Consider the following 25,441-nt stretch of genomic DNA (forward strand, 5'->3'; position numbering starts at 1 on the left):
AAAATGTTTACACTTGTAATCCAGTTAAAATAGTCCATAAATTTCACTCACATCTCGCAACTTTATACAAGACAAACAATGAATTTAATCCTACAGAGGCTGAATCCTTCTTCTCAAAAATAACCTTACCTGAGTTATCTCAAAATCAAAAAAGCAGTTTGGATGAGCCTATAACTATAGATGAAGTTGCTAACGCCATAAAAGACCTAAAACTTAATAAAAGACCAGGCCCAGACGGCTACTCGGCTTTATACTATAAAACATTCTCAGAAATACTCTCTCCCATTCTCACTGAAACTTTTAACAAACTTCTAGATGGACATTCTTTTCGGCAAGAAACACTAATGGCAATTGTTTGTATGATCCCAAAACCCCTTTCTGATGATACTTCCTGTGTGAATTATCGGCCTATCTCTCTGTTAAACCTCAATATTAAATTATTAGCAAAAATAATAGCAAAACGCCTCAATAGCATTATAGGAAAATTAATACATAGAGATCAAGTAGGCTTCATGCCAAATAGACAGGCAGGCGATAATATACGCAGGGCAGTGTTATTGGCACATATTGCTAAAAAACGGAAAATCCCTTTATGTTTTCTGTCTCTCGATATTAAGAGGGCATTTGACACAGTATCCTGGCAATATATGCAATATTCATTACAAAAATGGGGTTTTGGACCCCACTTTTTAACATGGATCAAAGCATTATATAATAAACCCAAAGCCTATATAAAATATGCTGGATACAAATCTGAAGCCTTTAATATCGAAAGAGGTACCCGACAGGGTTGCCCATTATCTCCCTTATTATTTGCCCTTATACTCGAACCCATGGCCCAATACATCAGAACAAACCAAACTATAACTGGCATTGAAGTAGGAGGTATTACACACAAATTATGTATATTTGCAGACGATATATTACTTTTTCTATCATCACCACAGGTCTCTGGTCCTAACTTAATACCAGCTCTTGATGGGTTTGCAGCCCTATCCGGCCTTATGATTAATCCTAAGAAATGCCTAGTGCTTAATATTTCACTCACAAACATGGAATTGATCCCGGCTAGGGCTGCACTCCCATTCACATGGGCAGAAAAATCAATCCCATATCTTGGAATTCATTTAACAGCATCTCATTCTGACTTATTCTCAACCAATTATCCTCCTGTATTAAGACAGATCACAAATCTAATAAAACAATGGTCGCAACTTCCTTTATCCTGGATAGGGAAGATTAATGCAATCAAAATGACTATTCTACCCAAATTGCTTTATCTATTCAGAGTCCTCCCTATTCCAATTCCTTCCTATTTTTTGAGAATAGTACAAAAAAGAGCAACTTCGTTTATATGGGGCTCTTCTAAACCACGTATACCTATACACACACTACATCTTCCCAAAAATAAAGGAGGCCTGGGATACCCTAATTTTACTAACTACTACAGAGCAGCACATTTGGCCAGTCTGTCCAAATACCATGCAAAACAGGAAATCCCATTATGGGTATTTATAGAGGCTTCAGAAAATGACCCTCTATTAATATCAAATTTATTATGGCTTGATCCTAAAGACCGCTTTAAAATTCATAATCCCATAACTAAACACTTCTTATCTCTCTGGGATAAACTAAAAACCAAATATCAGTTACAATCTCCACACAATCCTCTCCTTTCTTTTATCAGAAATCCGGCCTTTTATCCGGCATGGATCTACCCAAATTCTTTTAAAGCTTGGACAACATCAGGCATTCAGACACTAAATGACTTCATAGCATCTAAATCATTCCTTTCATTCCCATCGCTTAGAGAAAAATATGATCTACCAAACTCTGAGATATTTAGATATCTCCAAATCAAAAATTTCTATACACCATTCCTAAAGGGGGATACACCATTATCCCAATTATCCATTTTTGAATCAATCTGTACAAAAGATCCATTTGCTAAAGGTACAATTTCATCACTTTATAATCAATTATATGGAGTAGCAAATCTTAATAGACCCTCTTACGTTCAGAGGTGGGAGGAGGACCTGGGACGAACTTTAGAAGACACGGACTGGTCTAACATATGGCTCACATCTAAGTCATCTTCACCCAACATCTTAGCACTGGAGACAAATTATAAAGTCCTAACTCGCTGGTACCTTGTACCCGCTAGAGTGGCAAAATATTCACCTAATACCTCAGCTCTTTGTTTTCGAGGATGCCCAGAAATAGGCACACATTTACACATATGGTGGACGTGCCCAGTAATCCAAACCTTCTGGAAGGAAGTCTTCGTGATTGCATCTAAAATATTTAAAAAAATAATACAACCAGATCCATATTTAACTTTACTTAATCTAAAACCGGAATGGTTAACACTCTCTCAATTCAAACTTATGATCCAACTAATAACGGCTGCAAAACAAACAGTGGCCAAGGCATGGAAATCTCCTACATTGGTACTAGCAGAAACAATTCACAGAATGAATAATACAATGTCCCATGCTAAGATGGTAGCCATCGATCAAAATCAAATTCCAAAATTTGAAAAACTTTGGCATCCTTGGATAAAACAACAGTTCCTGTCAAACTTCAATGACTCTGTCCTGTTGCCATGGTAACAGATTAAATGACTTACAGAGACACCCATTCTAAGGCTTCAAAGAGAACTAAAAAGAATAATAAACTGACGAGCGGGACAACCTTGTGGACCATACCTCTACCTTTCAACCCTTTTTCTTCTTTCTCTTTCCTTTTCTCCACCTTACGATTAAAGCTCATTATCAGAATTTATTTGACCTTTATACACACTACTTGTAATATGTATAGTAGGTATAAATCATTTAAATACCTACAAAAGTAACTAAGGAAATGATATATATCTTTAATTTAGGTTTACGTGAACCCAATGTTTAATATTTGAAATTTCATGATATTTACCTATATAAACCCTACTGTAAAACAATGAGCTTACTTTATAGATCCTTGTAAACTTACTTTATGTATCTTTATAACATTGTATACTCAATAAACTTCTTTTGACAAGGAAAACTAGAAAAGAGGAAGCTAAGTAGTCGGCCACCGCCCTATAATGGCGTCTGGTCCCCAGGAGGTAGACACTGCCCTTCGTCTATCGCCCCTCTGTTCTAAGTGACACCTCCCCCTTTGGCAACACGCCCTATGCCACCACCCCCTAAACCGCCCACACCGAAACCCACATGTTTCCAGTGATGAAACATAGTAGCAATCAATGTAGCATTTTAATTAAATAAATCATTTATGTATAGGATGTCTTGAATATTTCAGTCAGAGTCTGAATTTAGTTGTAATTGCTTACCCTTGCATTCTTGAAGCTAAAAGGTGTTTCTTTTCTAATAACAGTAAATGTAGCAAATGTGCTATATTTATGCAAATGGTTTTAATTGTGTTTAAGCTGTATTAGCAACAATTGGGGAGTTTAAAATGTTCAATTTCAATATTTAACAGTATTATAAATAAAGAGGAAGTTTATATATTCTGGGCGTTATGCCAGAAGAATGAAAGAGGAAGTGCTTTCCTTGTTTAAATCTATGTGCTAGATTTAGGCCCCATTCACATCTGAGCGTTTTGTATTCTGGAAAAAAAAAAAAAAACAATTATTCTGTATGTATTCATATCTCCACTCTAAAACGCCTGAAGTCAATATGTGTACAAGTGTTCACAGAAGAAAAGGCGAATCTATTGTGAAATAGCACAAGAATTTTATTGATTTGGGTTTTAGTATGCTGAACAGAGTGCATAGACACATGTTAGCTGCCGTATTTATTTCAGGTCTTAAAGAGTCAATCCGAAAGGGTCTGAGCATAGAGTAATGGAGCTTGAGACATTATTATTAGTAGTTATTAGGTCCAGAATCCTCACAGAACAGTAGAGAGTAGTAGAGAGTAGCTCCTCTCATGATGGCCTCTGACACACCCTATCTGCACCCACCAGTACCAACTCCACGTGCCTGCTACAACTTGCGGAAGACCCGGCCACTCCGGAAAGGAATACCAAAGCCCATGGAAATTCACCCACAGTCAACCAAGCCCCAACCGTGGTCCACATGAAAGCGCCTAGTACCAGGGACATGACACCCCACCTCGCCCACCTCTCCGGATCACATGAACCTTCTCCACAAGGATTCAGGCAAGCCTGTGTCACCTGCCAGCTACATTTGGACTGTTATGCTACAAGGTGCCCAGAACTCCTCCTCCCAATTCGCCAAGGCAATGGCCCTCATTCTGGACACCTGGATGAAGTTACACCCAGATATTGTACTCCTTCAGTATGTAGATGACCTCCTGCTTGTGATTGCCTTAATCTTCTCTGAAAGCCTCCTCCACTAACTGGTTAAGCAAGGTTGCAAGGCCCTAAAGCAAATTGTCCAGAGAGAAGGTGATTTTCCTAGGCCTCTGCATCTCCCAAGGCACCTGACATCTCACTGAAGAAAGAGTTGCTGCAATCAAGGGCATCCCTTGGCCTTGAGGTCAAAAGCCCCTTCACACCTTTCTAGGATTAATCTCCTACTGCCGTTCTTGGATCCCAGTTCCAGAAGCCTCCCTTTCGATGCAATGCCTTTATGATGCCCTGAAATCCGACCCTTTCCTGCTTTCACTAGAAGCTCTGGACAATTTTGAAACTCTGAAGGAGATCCTCTCAACAGACCTTTGGGCCTCCCAGACTAAAAGACTTTCAAATTGTTTGTCTCAGAGAGTACCAAGTACAGCCCTGTCCCCAGCAAGACACCTCCTCAGACTCCAGTGTGCCTTGCTTCTCACCATCACCGTCCTCCCATGTGATACCCTTAACGCATCCACTTTTCTTCTGCTTCTCGAGGGGGGAACCTCTTTGGAGAATAATCCGAAGATACAGTTCTTCAAGCTTCAGCATTACCCTCCTCCATGTCTGCCCAGGAAGCAGAACTCCAGGCCCTAACTATGGCATGCAAATTGGCAGAAGGACATTTTGGGATCATCTGGAAAACCAGAGGGTTCCTGACAGCAGCAGGAACACCTGTAAAACACAGTGCAGCTATCAAGGACTTAATGGATGCCCTACTCCTCCCAGCACAAGTGGCTATACTTAAGGTAAAGACGCACGGCAAGCTGGTTTCCCAAGAAGCACAAGGCAATCACCTTGCAGATACCGATGCGAAACAAGCTGCAGATTGAACGCGAGAAGTGGTCAGCAGAGTGAATGCACCCATCCTGGATGATACTGTAGAAACCACTATGATTCTACACAACCCTCCTTTAAACAGGACCCACCTCAAGGAGCAACAAGAGACAGCTGACAAAGAAGAAAAATAAGTGTGGATCAAGAAAAGGAGCCACAGAAGTTGACGGAATCATGGAATTAAACAAGAGACTGTGTCTGCCACGTAGGCCGGTAGCCTATCCCATTACCAACATGACGGCAAAGACCACAGCTAAAAGACTTTTAACAGAAATAGTGTGCAGATATGGTGTCCCAGAGGTCATAGAGAGTAACCAGGGGCCGGCTTTCACGGCCTCAGTAACCAAAGAGATATGGACAGCCTTAGGGGTCACACTAGCTTTCCACACCCCATAATGTCTTCAGAGCAGTGGGAAGGTGGAAATATTGAATGGCACAATAAAATCTAGAATGCTAAAATGTCTCAGGAAACAGGAATGAGTTGGCCAGACAGCCTACCCATTGTCTTATTCAGTGTCTTGGTAAAGAAGTTTGTGAGGAAACACACCCTTGAACCCAGATATGATGGTCCTTTCTAAGTCCTTCTGACAACTACCACATCAGTAAAAGTGGCCGGAAGAAACTCGTGGATACACGCCTCTCACTGTAAGAAAGTCCCTGTGCCCGAAAAAGAGGCTAAGGAGACCAAGCCATAAACCTGTTTATCCTTTTTGTTGTGATTTTTGCTCAGGCCCAGGAGGTGGCCATCAAACAGAAAGATGGTATAACTCAATTCTGGTATAACTCATCCAACACACATGTTGCCACTTTCATATCCCCTTATAATAAAGTACTTCCACGTACTGATTACAGTGTCCGGTCCAATGAGAGAGCAATAGGTCCCATGACTGTGTATGTATGTGTCACTGACACCTACTGGGGCAACAACTGTGATTATTGGGGAGCAGTGAGTTGGAACACTGGGGAAGAAAAATGGGGGTACAAGCCAGAAACGCTCAAAATAGAAAAGACAAAAATGGAAAGTCACTCTTAGATATAATGACAATCAACAAACACACAGACCAGCCTTACACCAAAGAGTTCAGGTTGACCATTGAGAATCCTAGCCCAGGAGACAGTGGGACCTATGTTCTGGGCCTATGTTCAATAACCCCCTGAGGCCCCATATACAGACATTAAAGGACATGGTGGCCATAGCAGACCCTACCTTTGAGGATACCATGGCTGCAGAAACCGGTTTCTCAGATTTCAACTTGTGGCTCGAATGGATGAGGTACAATGCAGGGAAGCACAATAAGACCAACTGTTATGTGTGTGGGGGAGCTAAACCACATTTTGGAAGAGTGCCCCTTAATGTACTCCCAGAACAGGAGACCTCTGTCCTTAGCCTATTTACCAACACAACCACTGACCACTCCCTGTGTGAAGGAATATCCCATAGTTACCAAGAACCCCAAGCCAGGTAAGGGTATTACCATATATCCTGGCAATTACACATGCTATGGACGGTATCAGAGAGTGGGGAAACCTCTTGGGAATTTCACTAACGGTTACTGTGGATCTTATAGTGAGGTGTCTGCAAATCTAGTACAAAATCAAGTCCAGTCTTTGGGTGGGAGACATGTACTGGATCTGCGGAGACATGAAAATTAGAAGCAGATTGACAGGACAGCAGACAGGAGAATGTGCATTAGCCAAGGCCATAATGCCTCTACATATTCTCTCAGAGAACCCAAGGCCAAATACAAACAACACACCCCGACCTAACAGGAGGCGTAAGAGTGCCCCAGCAGGAAGCTTTGACCCTCATGTATACATAGATGCCATAGGGGTCCCTAGAGGGGTCCCAGATGAGTTCAAAGCAAGAGACCAAGTAGCAGCAGGATTTGAGTCCCTGATCCCCATCATCATTGTAAACAAGAATGTAGAATGGATAAATTACATCTACTAAAACCAACAAAGGTTTCTTAATTACACCAGAGATGCACGCCGAGGTTTAGTCAAACAACTAGAAGATGCTACCCATATGACCTTCCAAAACCGTATGACCTTGGACATGGTCCTAGCTGAAAAGGGGGTGTGTGTAAGATGTTACCTGAAATGAGTACATGCTGTATATCCCAGATAACACAGGCCCAAATGGTAAAGTGACTTTAGCCATCCAGAAACTTGAGGACTTGTCCAAATAACTAAAACAGAATTCAGGGCTCACCAACCCCTGGCATCAGTATTTTACCTGGATAAAGGGAGGATGGCAGGGATTGTTGACCCAGATAGGAATAGCTATCCTGGTAATGGCGAATATAATCTGCTGCGTTCTCCCCTGCATCAGGAAGTGTGTGGAAAAGGCTGTTGACCAAACTACCCCCACGTTCATGAACCAAGAGTTATCAGATGATGATAACGATGTCTATGTAAGGCCTTAATGAAAATTATGATGAAAATTATGTGTTATACTCCGTTACAGTCACCCTCCCCTGAGATGCAACACCGTAGGGCTATAGGGACAGATAGCACCTGGCCGCACTCCTCCAGCTGTATCGAGGGGGGTAGTGAACTAGTCGCTGCTCTTTCTCTACATGCGGTTTAAAAGAGTTGCAGAGGGGGATGGGCTGGGTGTAGGTCTTTCAGTGTGAGGGACAGTTTTGTGAAATAAGCATTTCAAGGGGGAACTGTAATGGATGTGACTATGAGTGTAATGGTGAAATGCCTATTTCCAATATAACCATATAGATATAAGTGCTTACTTCAGCCTCTGCTATCAGCCTTAACCATATTCAATTAGATGTCTGCCATTTTACCCTCCCCCTTCATGTGGAACAGAACTGCAAGAGTTAAGAACAAGTTAAAGAAGATTGCGCCTGTTTTCGAGTACTGGAAACAAGACACCCTATTTAGCGATGATAGTTTGCTATTCCCTTATATAGCTATAACCTAGCTAAAAGCTTATACTTTGTCACAATAAGGAATATGTATATCTTGCGGTCCGCATACGCTTGTCTTATTTGATATTTGATTTGATAACAAAATATCCGGCTCACGGTATATTAGCCGGAGTCCAGGAAGTAATAAAGCAGAAGTATTAATCTACTGAACTCGTGTCTGTCTCAGTAATTTACTTCAAGTGTGCACACTTTTACATTGAAGGTTAATTTGGCCAAGGGGACAGAAACAAAGTACCGGACAGTTCTGGTTCGGTCCAAAATATGACTGTCTGCCTCTCCTTGTTGGCCTTCCAGACATACTAATGGCCTGCAGTGAGATGTAGCTGCACAAAGCTAGGATGTATATATATACTGATACTGCAGCTAGCAGAATCAACTGCCTGCCTGTAGTATTATTAGTATGAGAACACCAGCAATTGTTTTCAGGTAGCTTTAGGTGCACACTGTGCAGAGGACGCAGTACACTAACTGTAAATACTGTAACTGCCTGCCTGTGGTATTAATAGGAGCAGAACAACAGCAATTGTCTTCAGGTAGCTTTAGGTGCACACTGTGCAGAGGACGCAGTACACTAACTGTAAATACTGTAGCTGCCTGCCTGTGGTATTAATAGGATCAGAAGAACACCACCAATTTTATTCAGGTAGCTTTAGATGCACACTGTGCAGAGGACACAGTACACTAACTGTAAATACTGTAGCTGCCTGCCTGTGGTATTAATAGGAGCAGAACAACAGCAATTGTCTCCACGTAGCTTTAGGTGCACACTGTGCAGAGGACGCACTACACTAACTGTAAATACTGTAGCTGCCTGCCTGTGGTATTAATAGGATCAGAAGAACACCACTAATTTTCTTCAGGTAGCTTTAGGTGCACACTGTGCAGAGGACACAGTACAATAACTGTAAATACTGTAGCTGCCTGCCTGTGGTATTAATAGGAGCAGAACAACAGCAATCGTTTCTAGGTAGCTTTAGGTGCACACTGTGCAGAGGACGCACTACACTAACTGTAAATACTGTAGCTGCCTGTAGTATTATTAGTATGAGAACACCAGCAATTGTTTTCAGGTAGCTTTAGGTGCACACTGTGCAGAGGAGGCAGCACACTAACTGTAAATACTGTAACTGCCTGCCTGTGGTATTAATAGGAGCAGAACAACAGCAATTGTTTCCAGGTAGCTTTAGGTGCACAATGTGCAGAGGACGCAGTACACTAACTGTAAATACTGTAGCTGCCTGCTTGTGGTATTAATAGGAGCAGAACAACAGCAATTGTTTCCAGGTAGCTTTAGGTGCACACTGTGCAGAGGATGCACTACACTAACTGTAAATACTGTAGCTGCCTGCCTGTGGTATTAATAGGATCAGAAGAACACCACTCATTTTCTTCAGGTAGCTTTAGGTGCACACTGTGCAGAGGACACAGTGCACTAACTGTAAATACTGTAGCTGCCTGTAGTATTATTAGTATGAGAACACCAGCAATTGTTTTCAGGTAGCTTTAGGTGCACACTGTGCAGAGCAGGCAGTACACTAACTGTAAATACTGTAACTGCCTGCCTGTGGTATTAATAGGAGCAGAACAACAGCAATTGTTTCCAGGTAGCTTTAGGTGCACACTGTGCAGAGGACGCAGTACACTAACTGTAAATACTGTAGCTGCCTGCTTGTGGCATTAATAGGAGCAGAACAACAGCAATTGTTTCCAGGTAGCTTTAGGTGCACACTGTGCAGAGGAGGCACTACACTAACTGTAAATGCTGTAGCTGCCTGCCTGTGGTATTAATAGGATCAGAAGAACACCACTCATTTTCTTCAGGTAGCTTAAGGTGCACACTGTGCAGAGGACACAGTGCACTAACTGTAAATACTGTAGCTGCCTGCCTGTGGTATTAATAGGAGCAGAACAACAGCAATTGTCTCAAAGTACTGGACAGTTCTGGTTCGGTCCAAAATATGACTGTCTGCCTCTCCTTGTTGGCCTTCCAGACATACTAATGGTCTGCAGTGAGATGTAGCTGCACAAAGCTGGGATGTATATATATACTGATACTGCAGCTAGCAGAATCAACTGCCTGCCTGTAGTATTATTAGTATGAGAACACCAGCAATTGTTTTCAGGTAGCTTTAGGTGCACACTGTGCAGAGAACGCAGTACACTAACTGTAAATACTGTAACTGCCTGCCTGTGGTATTAATAGGAGCAGAACAACAGCAATTGTCTCCAGGTAGCTTTAGGTGCACACTGTGCAGAGGACACACTACACTAACTGTAAATACTGTAGCTGCCTGCCTGTGGTATTAATAGGATCAGAACACCACAAATTTTCTTCAGGTAGCTTTAGGTGCACACTGTGCAGAGGACACAGTACACTAACTGTAAATACTGTAGCGGCCTGCCTGTGGTATTGATAGGAGCAGAACAACAGCCATTGTCTCCAGGTAGCTTTAGGTGCACACTGTGCAGAGGACGCACTACACTAACTGTAAATACTGTAGCTGCCTGCCTGTGGTATTAATAGGATCAGAACACCACTAATTTTCTTCAGGTAGCTTTAGGTGCACACTGTGCAGGGGACGCACTACACTAAATTGTAAATCCTGCAGCTGCCTGTGGTACTGTACGAATAGGATCAGAAGAACACCACTAATATTCTTCAGGTAGGTTTAGGTGCACACTGTGCTGAGGATGCACTACACTAACTTGTAAATACTGGAGCTGCCTGCGGTACTGTACTAATAAGATCAGAAGAACACAAATTTTCTTCAGGTAGCTTTAGGTGCACACTGTGCAGAGGACACAGTACACTAACTGTAAATACTGTAGCTGCCTGCCTGTGGTATTGATAGGAGCAGAACAACAGCAATTGTCTCCAGGTAGCTTTAGGTGCACACTGTGCAGAGGACGCACTACACTAACTGTAAATACTGTAGCTGCCTGCCTGTGGTATTAATAGGATCAGAACACCACTAATTTTCTTCAGGTAGCTTTAGGTGCACACTGTGCAGGGGACGCACTACACTAAATTGTAAATACTGCAGCTGCCTGCGGTACTGTACTAATAGGATCAGAAGACCACCACTAATTTTCTTCAGGTAGCTTTAGGTGCACACTGTGCAAAGGACGCACTACACTAACTTGTAAAGACTGCAGCTGCCTGCGGTACTGTACTAATAGGATCAGAAGAACACAAATTTTCTTCAGGTAGCTTTAGGTGCACACTGTGCAGAGGACATAGTACACTAACTGTAAATACTGTAGCTGCCTGCCTGTGGTATTGATAGGAGCAGAACAACAGCAATTGTTTCCAGGTAGCTTTAGGTGCATACTGTGCAGAGGATGCACTACACTAACTGTAAATACTGTAGCTGCCTGCCTGTGGTATTAATAGGATCAGAAGAACGCCACTCATTTTCTTCAGGTAGCTTTAGGTGCACACTGTGCAGAGGACGCACTACACTAACTTGTAAAGACTGCAGCTGCCTGCGGTACTGTATTAATAGGATCAGAAGAACACAAATTTTCTTCAGGTAGCTTTAGGTGCACACTGTGCAGAGGACATAGTACACTAACTGTAAATACTGTAGCTGCCTGCCTGTGTTATTGATAGGAGCAGAACAACAGCAATTGTCTCCAGGAAGCTTTAGGTGCACACTGTGCAGAGGACGCACTACACTAACTGTAAATACTGTAGCTGCCTGCCTGTGGTATTAATAGGATCAGAACACCACTAATTTTTTTAAGTTAGGTTTAGGTGCACACTGTGCTGAGGACGCACTACACTAACTTGTAAATACTACAGCTGCCTGCGGTACTGTACTAATAGGATCAGAAGAACACCACTAATTTTCTTCAGGTAGCTTTAGGTGCACACTGTGCAGAGGACGCACTACACTAACTTGTAAATACTGCAGCTGCCTGCGGTACTGTACTAATAGGATCAGAAGAACAAAAATTTTCTTCAGGTAGCTTTAGGTGCACACTGTGCAGAGGACACACTACACTAACTGTAAATACTGTAGCTAATAGGACTAATAGGATTAGAAGAACACCAGCAATTTTCTTCAGGTAGCTGTAAATACTGTAAAAACACCTGCCTGCCTGTCAGTAGTAGGAAGAGAATAACAGGAACGGATCTAGCTAAACTGAATACAGTGTATATATATATATATATATATATATATATATATATATATATATATATATATATATACACCACCTAGGATGTATATATATATATATATACACACACAATACACTGTAAGTGCAGCTAACTGACTCACCTGCCTACTCTATCTAACTTAAATCAAATGACACTGTCTCTCTGTCCATCTATCTCTCTCTCAACACCGAAACACACTACACAGGGCCGCAGTGCAGGCGGCCTTATATAGTGTGGGGCGTGTACTAAACCCCCTGAGCCATAATTGGCCAAAGCCACCCTGGCTTTGGCCAATTACGGCTCTCTGTACAGACGGCGCTGTGATTGGCCAAGCATGCGGGTCATAGTGCATGCTTGGCCAATCATCAGCCAGCAATGCGGTGTGATGCTGCAGAGAAATTATGAGCCTTGACGCGCCACTCGAATTTGGCGCAAACGGCCCATATCGTTCCAAATTCGGCGAACGACTGAACAGGCAATGTTCGAGTCAAATATGCGTTTGATTCGAACATGAAGCTCATCCCTACCCAGGATATGCCTAGAGGAGTTAAGAAAAAAGGTACAATTTTTGTAAAATCAGAAAACGGGTTAATGTGTGAGGAGGATGTTTCAGAAAATCTTCCTATAGAAGACCTACAAATGGGCTGAATGTAAAATTGTGATATCTAAACAATGTCCGGTTAACCTGCTGGGCAGGGACTTGTTGCATGCACTCCACACCTGCCAAACACATGTAGTGGAGGCTAACACGAGCCTTATTACTGGTATAGCCTGGATCTATGTACTGCAGGTCCTGGGTGCATGCAACAATCCATCCTGAACAAGGTGGAAGAAAAGGTTAAAGTGAGGAACTACAAGGTCCAGCATCATTCTCATTGTACAATTTATTTCAAACATTCTTCAGGACCTGATATAGATTATGAAAAGAAACTAAGTTTAAAGCCGGCATTGATGTCTCTCTCTCCCCTCCTTCCTCTCTCGCACTGAATGATACGCAGCCGATCCGCTCCTTCTCCCCCTCCCCTCTCCTGTGTGTGTACCGTGGGAAGTGTGAGCTCCTTAGCTTCACACTTGACTTCCCTGGAGCATACACAGGAGTGGGGAGGGGGAGAAGGTGTGGATTGGCTGTGTATCATTCAGTGTGAGAGAGGAAGGAGGGGAGAGAGAGACAACAATGCTGGCTGTTGGGCTCTGAGCTGTTCCATGAGAGAGAGAGACGCTCTTAGCTCAGAGCCATGGTGGAAGGCAGACTGCATTCAGCGCTGACAGGAGGCACTAATGTCTCCCGCATTTGACGGCGGGAGTGCGGCAATAATGGGTACATGACATCTGTCCTCACCCAGATATATGGTAGCAAACACAAACCGCTTCAATGGCCATTAAGTCCTCACCAATGATAGTTCTCTTTCACCCTCTTGTCCTGAGGGTCTAACATGCCATTTCAGTAATCTTGCTGCAGGACAAAATCTCCTATTTGTCCCTGGCAAGACATCTGTCATGTATGACTACTCTTTTAGGGCAACCTCATATAATCATTGAGAGTAGGGATGAGCCCGATGTCCGAGTCGAACGTAAGTTCGACTCGAACATCGGGTGTTCGCCTGTTCGCCAAAAAGCGAACAATTTGGGGTGTTCGCGGCAAATTCCGTGGGACTTTAAAGGCAACGAAGTAGTAAAAAACAATTTTATTGGTACAAATATACAAAAATACAAATAGAAAAAAGTCTGATACAGTTCACTAAATAGACAATAGAATAATAAAGAAATTAATATACTGATGTAGAATTCGAATGTATATTCGTGTAGTCTTCCGCCTGGGCCTACGCGTTTCGGGACTACCTATAGAGTCCCTTCATCAGGGCCAACTTGTAGGAGGAATTACACTACATACTGAAATATAAATTAAGGTAATTATGTATTAAACACATTGCCTGCATCCTAAACCATTCTGTATAATTTAACATCAGAAAAATAAAAAATAAAAAATATAAGAGAGATAACACACATACCCAAGTATATTCAGTAAAGAAAGCTCACTGTCAAAGTCTCAGAGGCGAGTACGTACAGAACGCCACCAGGATCCAAAAAGGAGTTGGGCGTATGTCTGGCTCCACCTTATCCACACTGGTCCCCCCGAGTGACCCCAGAGGAGCAAGCTCAGCAGGGGCAGCACTATCCCAGAGGAATCCAAATTAAAGAAGAACCAAAAGGGGAGTGTCTGAAACAAAGCAAAAAAACCCCAGTAGGCTGATGTCCATCTACCAAAGAAAAAAACATATAAAAATAACCACCACAGCGTGGACGCAGAGCCCCATATCCATCATGCGGATCTGCGTCCAGGCGCAGCGTGGGAGTGAAAATAATCTAATATACATAGCTTACCCTAGTAGTGGTTCATAAAGGGAATTATAGGGGAGAGAGTAGACAAGGGACCCCAAGATCCAGAGGAGGAGCGGAGACCCCCAAATGCACAAGCAGCTCCAAAGGTCACAAAGGATAACGGCTTCCTACAAAGACAGGATCTATAATATAGGACAAAAAGACCTGATCACGAAAGCAAAAATAGGAATGCCCTCCATATACTGCAATATATAGTATACATTGCATGAGAACTCAATCCAAACAAGGCAACACAAAGAGCCTACAGCAGATTGCAGCTACAAAGAGGAAGAAAAAACGAAGGGTATCATTACCGCGTTAGTCATAGGGCTGCATCTCAGTGCACAATGTCATCTCAGCAGGACAATGTCACTGACTCGGCTTCCGGCGGCTTAATATGGGGTGAGAGGAGGAATAGACAGGTGCGGTGCTGATTGGCGTGCGAGTCTGCACGTCGTGACGCTGCTCCGTCTAGGAAAAGGAGGAGATGGAAGCCATGGCAACATCATGACACAGCTCCGTCTGGAGGAAGGAGGGGATGCGAGCCATGGCAACGGCGGAGGAGCGTCTAAATGACGACATCCTCCTGTCACTTCTTGATAACAAGGCAAAAGCCTATACACGCTCCTCACTCGCCGGTATGGTAGGAGGCATATACACAGCCTCAATATCAGAACCATAACAGAGGGGGAGACAGGAGATAGAGGACTACACATGCGGCTCCATATATATAATGGAGCAATTATAAGGGTAGATTAAATGAAAAGAAAAGGCGGGGAAAAAATAAAAAATTACATGTAAATAACTAGAGTGGTCATTAAACCTACCAGAATCATCGTGTATACTCACCGCCTCATACCCGTAAATGGTTACTCATAGATGCCAAAGGGGTGGGGGGACCCTGAGCAGCCGCTGCACAGCACCCCCCACAGCTGGGCTGTGGGAGGGTTCATGCAACCACCGCCCACCGACGCAGAAAAGGCGACCGGGCCCGCAGGTGAGGCCAAGCAACTAAAACGCTGCCTATCCCCCCGCGGCGTGAACCGGGCGCCAACAAAAGGCCCCCCAATTGGATAGTGAATCCCGGGAGGCCCCCGTGCACCGGGCGGGACAAGGAGGGGCCAGTAGACTGTGATTGAAGAATACTCGCCGAGAAGGAGACCGACAGGGTGCTTCAATACATGACAGTATGCCTATATATACAGGGCTACAAGGGGGAACAGATGTACATATAATAAAAGGTGGCCTAACATAACAGAAAACACATGTTAAAAAGGTGATTTATCAATAAACAGTCGAACAATCGGCCAAACATAGAGCATCAAACACCACTGTTAATATGAATCATCAAGCAGAAAAGAGGAAAAACCAAGATAACATAAGGCTTTCAAGTTGGAGAGCTTATAAATCTTTCACATATACCCCGGAAGAGAAGCCCTCTAGAAAGGGTCTATAGCTCAAATGATCATTTAGCCCGGGGGGTGAGGTGGCAGCAAGGTCCATGATCCAGCGGACATCCCGCTGTAAAAGGGCCTTGTTCCAATTCCCACCCCTCGGGCTGGGATGGACTCTATCCAGGATTAAAAAATAAATATTGGGGAAATTGCCATGATGTTCGTTGGCCACATGTCTCCCCAGTGGGAGGTCGGGATTTGCTTTTCTCATGGCAGTAATATGTCGTGAGGCTCGCAATGAAAATTTTTGTTTCGTCTTGCCTACATAAAATTATCGGCATTGGCAAACTAAAAGGTATACCACACCCTCAGTCTTACAGTTTGAGAAATGACATGGTCTGTATGGGCGCCCATTTGGAAGAGTCACATTCTGTCTAGTATTTATGAATCTGCAAATGGAACATCCCCCGCAAGTGAACGTCCCAAACCTCTTGCAGGGGTCACCACGAGAATCGCCGACAAATTTGCTGTGGACCAAATGGTCACACAGGGAATTAGTACGTCGATAGGTGATCGCTGGTAGTGCGGATAAATGTGGGCGTAAGGTGGGGTCAGAGTATAATAGATGCCAATGTTTGTTGAAAATTGATTTAACAGACTCATGTTGGTTGCTAAACCTCATAATCATCCTAGTAGTAGGGTCCATTTCTGTTTTCTTTTGATGGCTGAGTAGCAGTTCCCATCGAGTTCGTGTATTGGCGCGTTTATATGCTTTTTTTAAAAGACAACGGGAATAGCCCCTCAAGAGAAGCCTCCTGCAGGCAACACCATCTTACATGCCTCCAGCTCTCACCCCCAACCACTACTCCGCGCAATCCCCTACAGCCAATATTTGAGGCTGAGGCGGAATTGCTCGGATCAGCAAACATACTTGATTGAAGCCGCCGCACTCAGAGATAGGATTCTCTTGAGGGGCTATTCCCGTTCTCTTTTAAAAAAAGCATATAAACGCGCCAATAAACGAACTCGACGGGAACTGCTATTCAGCCATCAAAAGAAAACAGAAATGGACCCTACTACTAGGATGATTATGAGTGTCACGTACCTGGTAGGTTTTGAGCCTGAAGTGCGGAGAAAGACCTCCCTTACAGCTCCCACTCCCGTTCCCCTGGAATGGAGATAGAGGGCCAGGAGTGAAGAGTGGTATGGGTGCCTGGCAGGATCAACAGTCACTGGAAGTTCAGTAGTGGTGTCACCCTCTGGAACCTGAGGCCGAGGAGAAGACTGAAGACTGAGACTGGAATGCAGGAAGGACCAGGAACCCAGCAGGTAAGCAAGCCAGACAGGAGAACAGGCTGGAACCAGGAACAAGCAACAGGTAGTAGACTGGAACGCTGGACTGGAACCAGGAACAAGCAGCAGGTAGTAGACTGGAACACTGGACTGGAACCAGGAACAACAGCAGGTAGGAGCCTGGAACGCTGGACTGGAACCAGGAACAAGCAGCAGGTAGTAGACTGGAACGCTGGGCTGGAACCAGGAACAAGCAGCAGGTAGTAGACTGGAACGCTGGGCTGGAACCAGGAACAACAGCAGGTAGGAGCCTGGAACGCTGGACTGGAACCAGGCACAAGCAGCAGGTTTTAGACTGGAACGCTGGGCTGGAACCAGGAACAACAGCAGGTAGGAGACTGGATGCTGGTAAACACAGCGGAAAGGTCAACAAGCCAGTGGTCGGTGAACTCGTGCACATGCGCAACGGGACCCGTGGCCGGGTTCCCGTGCGCCTGGATCGCCGGTTACTGGCAGGATCTTCATGACAATGAGGTTTAGCAACCAACATGAGTCTGTTAAATCAATTTTCAACAAACATTGGCATCTATTATACTCTGACCCCACCTTATGCCCACATTTATCCGCACTACCAGCGATCACCTATCGACGTACTAATTCCCTGCGTGACCATTTGGTCCACAGCAAATTTGTCGGCGATTCTCGTGGTGACCCCTGCAAGAGGTTTGGGACGTTCACTTGCGAGGATGTTCCATATGCAGATTCATAAATACTAGACAGAATGTGACTCTTCCAAATGGGCGCCCATACAGACCATGTCATTTCTCAAACTGTAATAGGGCGTACACACGGTCGGACTTTGTTCGGACATTCCGACAACAAAATCCTAGGATTTTTTCTGACGGATGTTGGCTCAAACTTGTTTTGCCTACACACGGTCGCACAAAGTTGTCGGAATTTCCGATCGCCAACCACGCGGTCATGTACACCACGTACGACGAGACTAGAAAAGGCCGGTTCAGAACCAAGCGCGGCACCCTTTGGGCTCCTTTTGCTAATCTCATGTTAGTAAAAGTTTGGTGAGAGACGATTTGCGCTTTTTCAGACTCGTGGCTTCCAGATCGTTTTCTGCCGTTCAGTTTGTGCTTGTGGGTTTGTATCTGCTCTTCAGTGCGTGCAGTCAGTTCGTATCAGAGTTTTCTGTGTGATCTTGCCTGCTCGTTGCTGTTTTTTCAGGTCGCTCTTCACAGGCCTTGCTGTTCTTCAGTGCGTTCTGTTACTTCGTTCTGAGCAGCCGATCGTTTTCTAGCCATGTTTCGTATGCGTACTCCTCGTAGAGTTCGTGCTGTGCAGGGGCTTGGTGTTGGGGTCCTGACCTTGACAAAAGTCCAGTCCATGAACAGGGTGGGGAGGAGTTCATGGACCAAGAATTGGTTGCTTCAGCGTGACCAGTTCTGTCATATGCCTTTGCTCCGTGAGATCCGTGAGAATAATCCTGATGATTTCAGGAACTTTCTCAGGATGACCCCGTGTTTCACCGTTTGTTGGCTTCGCTGACCCCCTATATCAGCAGGCAGGATACCTGCATGAGGCAAGCCATCACTCCGGAGCAGAGGTTGGTCGCTACCTTGCGGTATTTGGCCACAGGGAGAAGTCTGCAGGACTTGAAGTTCTCGACAGGCATCTCCCCCCAGGCTCTGGGTATCATTATCCCAGAGACCTGTTCTGCCATCATCCAGGTCCTGCAGAAGGAGTATATGAAGGTAAGATTTTTATCCTTTAATATCACATTTTATTGTATTGAATGTTTGCTAATATATTGTATTTCTTTCCTCATTCCCTAATTACCATGATTGTAATATGCTGTGAATGTCCCCTTTGTTCTCATGCATGCTGGATTTTTATGTAATTATTATTTTAGGTCCTTCATACATATTTGCCCTTCAATAACCTCCCCAGCATGGTGTCTCCTGGCCTATATTCACCTCATGTAGTCACTTAACAATGTATTTTATCAGCTCCATAGTAGTGCTTTACCCCAAACACCCCCTAAAATGTTTGGTAATGTTATTTTTGATTTAAATTCAGGCAGAGTGCCAGAGGCTTTTTTTTGTGGTGTCCCCAAATAATTTTTAGTAACCCTCCCTCCCCCAACTGCTAAGTCAGCTGATCCCAATTCTCTATGTATCCTCAATCATCTATCTGCTGACTTTGCCAAACCCATACACACTATACCCACCTCTTTACTGGTCAGATTTATGGCTGAATTACCCAAAGCATGTAGTGCAAGGACCTGCCTGTATACTTTACAATGGTACTGTTTAAAGTTTTTGTATCCTATTATTATCTTGATAGGTAATAGCAGAATGTCCAAATGTCCTCAAATGTGTATAATGTGTATTTATATCTTTGTATTATGACACTTCTTACCTGTCCAGTGGTCTGCCAATAGTGTAACTAAGGAGGGGCTGTTCCGAGTAATACCCATTATTTACGCATTCATCTCTCAATGAAGTGAAGAGGGTTACCTGTCCAAGATTTCCACACACCCCATAATGTTAGAAATGGCCCATGAGAGGGGGGGAGGGGGAATATGATAGGTGTACCTTATACTTTGGCCTTGTTAAATTCCCCTTAATAAATGCTATCTGGAGGTTGCCCCATAATGTTTGTGTCTAATCTGCTTGCCATGTTTCAGAGTAAAAATAGTAATGTTTATTGTTTTTTCCTCAACAGTTTCCTTCCACGCCACAGGAATGGCAGACTGTGGCCTCCCACTTTGCCCAGTGGTGGGACTTTCCTAACTGCGGAGGGGCAATTGATGGGAAACACGTCCACATCGTCCCACCACCCAACTCGGGGTCGTACTATTATAATTACAAGGGGTTTAATAGTATAGTGATGTTGGCGGTGGTGTCGGCTAATTATGACTTCTTGTATGTGGACGTGGGGAAGAATGGCCGGATGTCCGATGGTGGAGTCATCGCCCAGACGGAGTTCTACAGGCGTCTCCAGAATGGCAGCTTGGACTTGCCAGCTCCAGAGGACAATGTGGAAGGACTCCCATTTGTGTTCGTTGCTGATGAAGCATTTGCGCTGGGGGACCACCTGATGCGGCCATTCCCGATGAGGACCCTCACCCCGGAACAGAGGGTTTTTAATTACCGGCTGGCCAGAGCCCGAAGAGTGGTGGAGAACACATTTGGAATCCTGGTCAGCCGGTTCCGCCTATTTCTGACACCTATCCATATGGCGGAGTATAAACTGAACCATATAATACTTGCGTGCTGTGTTCTCCATAACTTTTTACGGAAACATTCGGCCAACTATGCTGGCTCAGTTGGGCCTGAGGCCGGAATCCTACATCAAACCACACTGACGGCGCTTGAAAGTGGCCGTCCTGGCTTGATCTCCCTGAGTGCCCGTGATGTCCGGTTAAGCTACCTGGAGTTCTTTGCGGGTAGGGGGGCTATCAATATGCCAGACAATATGTGAAGCCTTTTTAAAATAAAAAAAAAAAAGAAAATCTTTGTGGACATTTACTGCTTGTGTTTGTTTTAGCTGACCCTGACAGAAATGTTTTGAGTGCAGAAAATGTCGTGATTAGGTAACCTTATACAAAGCACTGTTGGCTGTTATTTCCTAAATGCAAAAACACATTTCACTACAAGTGCACTTGCAACTGCACTGAACCTGCACTTGTAGTGCAAAGAGGATTTGCCCTTAGGAAATAACCCCCACTTTTGCATAAAACAGCTATTACATCACCCCAAAAGTGTTGTATTGTAGTGTTGAGACAATAATCCACACATTCTTGAGTAAGCCACTTTTTTATACCTGCACAATCACATGTGCATTTACCAAAGGTTTTTAAAACAAACCAACATGTTTGTTGTATAACAATTTTTTCAGTAGCATTAGCAAAATTCGAAATGTCCATTTCAGATAAAACAGGCCTGTGTAAAACCAACAAGAAAGCCAAAAAACTTGAACTTACAAAGTTCACATTAGGTAAAACCTGAAGGCTATATCAGACATCAGTATTTAGGAACTGGGTTTGATATAGCGTTCAGATGGGGGGAAATCACCCCTGGAAAAGCCAAATTTGGAAGATGCACACCAATTTACGAATGTCAACATGTGCTATCTGCCATCAGGGGGGATCAAGGGACGTGTTTTGGGGGAGCAAGCCCTTCCTCAACGCGACTTTATAATTGAGGAAGGGGTTGCACCCCCAAAACGCGTCCATTGATCTCCCGTGATGGTAGATAGCACATGTTGGCACACTGTGTGCATCCTTCAAATTTGGCTTTTCAAAACATTGCAAAAAAATTTAAAAGATTGAACCACAATACAAAAAGTGATTTTGTGGGGTTTTAAATTCGCCCCAAAACATCAATGATGTTATTATTTTTTTTAATAACATCATGGATTTTTTGCTGGATGTTTTGCAGTTCGGCATTACACCCCATGATCTCCCCGATCAGGATCTGGGCACTTTCTGAAGTAAAGCGTTTTCTATCCCTCACATCACGATCACCTAAAAAGGAGAAAGAAAACAAAAACAGGTCTCAAAAATCTGCCACCATCCATCTCTTTTACCTGAGCCTGTGGTCGCAGACACTCACCTGTTGTGGTGCCAATCTCCACCACATCTTCTTCATCCTCCTGCTCAGCTTGTGTTGGTGTAAGTTCCCCTTCTTCCAGAGGTGGGGGGTCTCTGGTCTCCTCGGATGAGGGGTGTCCTCCGAGTCTTTTCTCCCCTATGTAAAACAAAAATGGTATAATTAGCACACAGATATTTGATGGCAGAACTAGAAATAGGAAACATTGCTTGGAAGTGGGGTACAATTGTCTATTTTAGCTGAGTTCCAAGATGTATTTTTTTTATTGCCCTTTGTCAAGCTGCAATACTTTACCGGTTTAGTACAAGCTTCACAGATGGAGACCCCCCATAGTATACACTGGAGCACCTGTGTGGCCCCCTAATCAAAATGGTGTTCTGGTGTCCCACACTAGTGCTCCAGTGTCCAGATGTGAAAACAGCTGCTCAGTGTCCTCTCCTTACACACAATCTAGATTGCATTTCATTCTAGTAACAAACCCATCTACACAAACAAATATTTGGCATTCAAGTAGGCCCAAAAAAAATGTGGGAAAATGCATATGGCCTAAACAATGGTGTTCTAGAGGCCGAAAGAAAAATGTTTGATACGAACGAATAATGGGCCCATGAACATTAAAGTTGCCCTTTTAAACGTTACAATTAATAAAAGCACATAGAGCAGCATGAACGTAATAAAGACAGAAAGAATAGGAACACAGCACAACTACTTACTTTTTTGCAGCACTCTCCGGATCTTTCGGTACTGCTCTGGCTCTCTCAACTTCAGGTCTGACCACCGCTTCCTGAGCTGATCTTTAGAAGGCTTTTGACCACTTTCGCCATGATCTTGGCCTTTCTGATGTTGGGGTTGGGGTAAGGCCCATACTTTCCGTCATAGTCGGACTTCTTCATGATGTCGACCATCTCCAACATCTCCCCAAAGGACATATTTGTGGCCTTAAAACGTCTCCTTCTGGATCGGGACGTGTCCGGATCCGGGCTTTCCTCCTCCTCCTCCTCATTGCTAGAATTAGCATGCACCTGTTCTAACTCCGCCATGTGCTCTTCACCCACTGCGCCAAACGAAAAGGGGCGGGGAATAGACTAGAAAGAACGTCAGGGGCGGGCGGAGTTACACGCATGCGCAGTGTGTATAAAGCGTAACACGCGTGTGTATTACGTACGATCTGTGAGCGGAGGAAGGAGCATTGGACGCGCCGATCGTAAGAACGAAGGTAAGAGACAAACTTGTGCCTATACTGCTTCTAGATTGAGACCTATATTGTAACAAGATTAGGAGAGTTTTGTCTGACATTAGGCTTTGTCTTGTGTTGTGTCTTGCAGTGAACATGGATATGCTACTCAAAGATAATGACTTCATGTCAGTATTCATAGATATGTTACGGGAGCTGCCCTGTCTGTGGGAGATTAACCACCCCCATTTCAAGAACCAAACAAAGAGGAAGGCAGCACTGTTGCAATTGTGTGATATTGTGAAGCAGGTGATCCCCACGGCAGACATCACCTATTTAAAGATATTAATTGGTTGCCTGAAGAGCACATATCTAAGGGAGCGCAAGAAAGTCCAGGATTCGCAGAGATCCGGAGCAGCAGATGACATCTATGTCCCCAGGATGTTGTACTACGACAGGCTGCATTTTCTGGCAGGCCAGACTGAACCCAGGCCATCCCTCTCCAGTCTTCCTTCCACGCTTCCTTCCCCCCCCCGGCTGAGGCTTCTGACGCCCAACCTGGGCCTTCCAGGCCACATGTGGAGGAGCCCAGATTGAGCCAGGTATAGCATTCCTCGAAATATTTCTGCTTGTCCAATCAATGATGTTAACTAGATGTTAGTTGGGAGTACTAATTTAGGATTGGGATTTATGAAGCAAAACATTACAACCATGTCCCTTTTTCATACACAGGGATGTCTCAGCCAGGAGGTGGCCGGGCCGAGCCAGCTGGCTGATCTGCAGGTCCCTCCACCCCCCCTGAAAAGAGAAAGTGGCAGTAGGAGGAGTGCCCTAGAGGAGGCTGCTATAGGATTCTTTTGGAGGGCTACAGAGGTCCTGGGAGCACCCCACACCATGGAGGAGAACATTGCTGCCTTCATTGCATATAAAATGCAGAGGATGGAGGAGGGCCAACAAGTCATGTGTGAGGCCCTCATATTGGAGGCTCTTGAGAAAGGTATGAGGGGTCAAATGACATCTCAGACACACCTTTGTGATGGTCCTCCTCCTCCTCCTGCAGGTCCTCCTCCTCCCTCTCCTCCAGCTCCCCCCAGTCCTCCTCCAGGTCCTCCCAGTCCTCCTCCAGGTCCTACTCCTCCTCCTGCCACATCTCCAACTGCACAGCCACAGCCCGGAAGGAAGCGTGGAAGGAAGACCAGACAGTGATTGCTCTGGGTTCAGTCTGGTCGGCCAAAAGATGCAGCCTCTTGTGGTACCACAGCCTGGGGACACAGATGTCATCTGCTGCTATCCGGATCTCTGCGAATTCTGGACCAGACTGCCCTCCCTTACATATGGACTCCTCAGGCCACCAATTTTGATGTTGAAGAATTGATGTCTGCCATGGGGGTCCCAGGCTTCGCTAATTTCTCCTGTTGATCCAGTGTTGCCTTCCTCTTTGTTTGGTTCTGATCCCTTAATAAAGGATTTTTGTTTTGAATTATACTCTCCTATGTGTTTTACTTCAAAAAGGACAGTTTGTTTGTGAGGATTCAGGTACATTTCAAATATACAATGTGAAATGAACAAGGGACACCAACACCAAACAATCTCCTTGAGATTAAATAATAAAAGATATCAATGGTGTTGGGGTAACTTGACACACAAAACACACCCAAAAATATTCTGGAGTAAAAATAAAAATAACATTGAACAAAGATCAGCCTTGGAAAAAATCAAAACATTAAAGAAAAAAAAAGGCTGAAAATCCAAAAAAAAAAAAAAAATAATATAAAACTGTCAGATGTGACAACTAATAACAATATATTCAGGGAATCCCACTAAAAAAACACAAATAAAAGTTTGTGAGAAGTGTGTGTGAATATGAGCAGCAAAACTACTTAATTCTTGTCACATTATAAAGAAGAAGAGAGTGCGCTGTATTAAAGCATTTTTAACATTGCAGCGTGACGAAAGTGCTGTATCCATTGCGAACGCTAAGTTTACCAGAACGAGCTGTCCCGTCTCGGAATTTCTTCTGAGCATTCGTGGCACTTTGTGCGTCGGAACAGGCCACACACGGTCGGAATTGACGCGATCGGATTTTGTTGTCGGAAAATTTTATCTCCTGCTGTCCAACTTTGTGTGTCGGAAAATCCGATGGAAAATGTCTGATGAAGCCCACACACGGTCGGAATTTCCGACAACACGCTGCGATCGGACATTTTCCATCGGAAAATCCGATCGTGTGTACGGGGCATAAGACTGAGGGTGTGGTATACCTTTTAGTTTGCCAATGC

This window comes from Aquarana catesbeiana, linkage group LG08 (assembly GCF_042186555.1).
Source record: "Aquarana catesbeiana isolate 2022-GZ linkage group LG08, ASM4218655v1, whole genome shotgun sequence".
Lineage (NCBI taxonomy): Eukaryota > Metazoa > Chordata > Amphibia > Anura > Ranidae > Aquarana > Aquarana catesbeiana.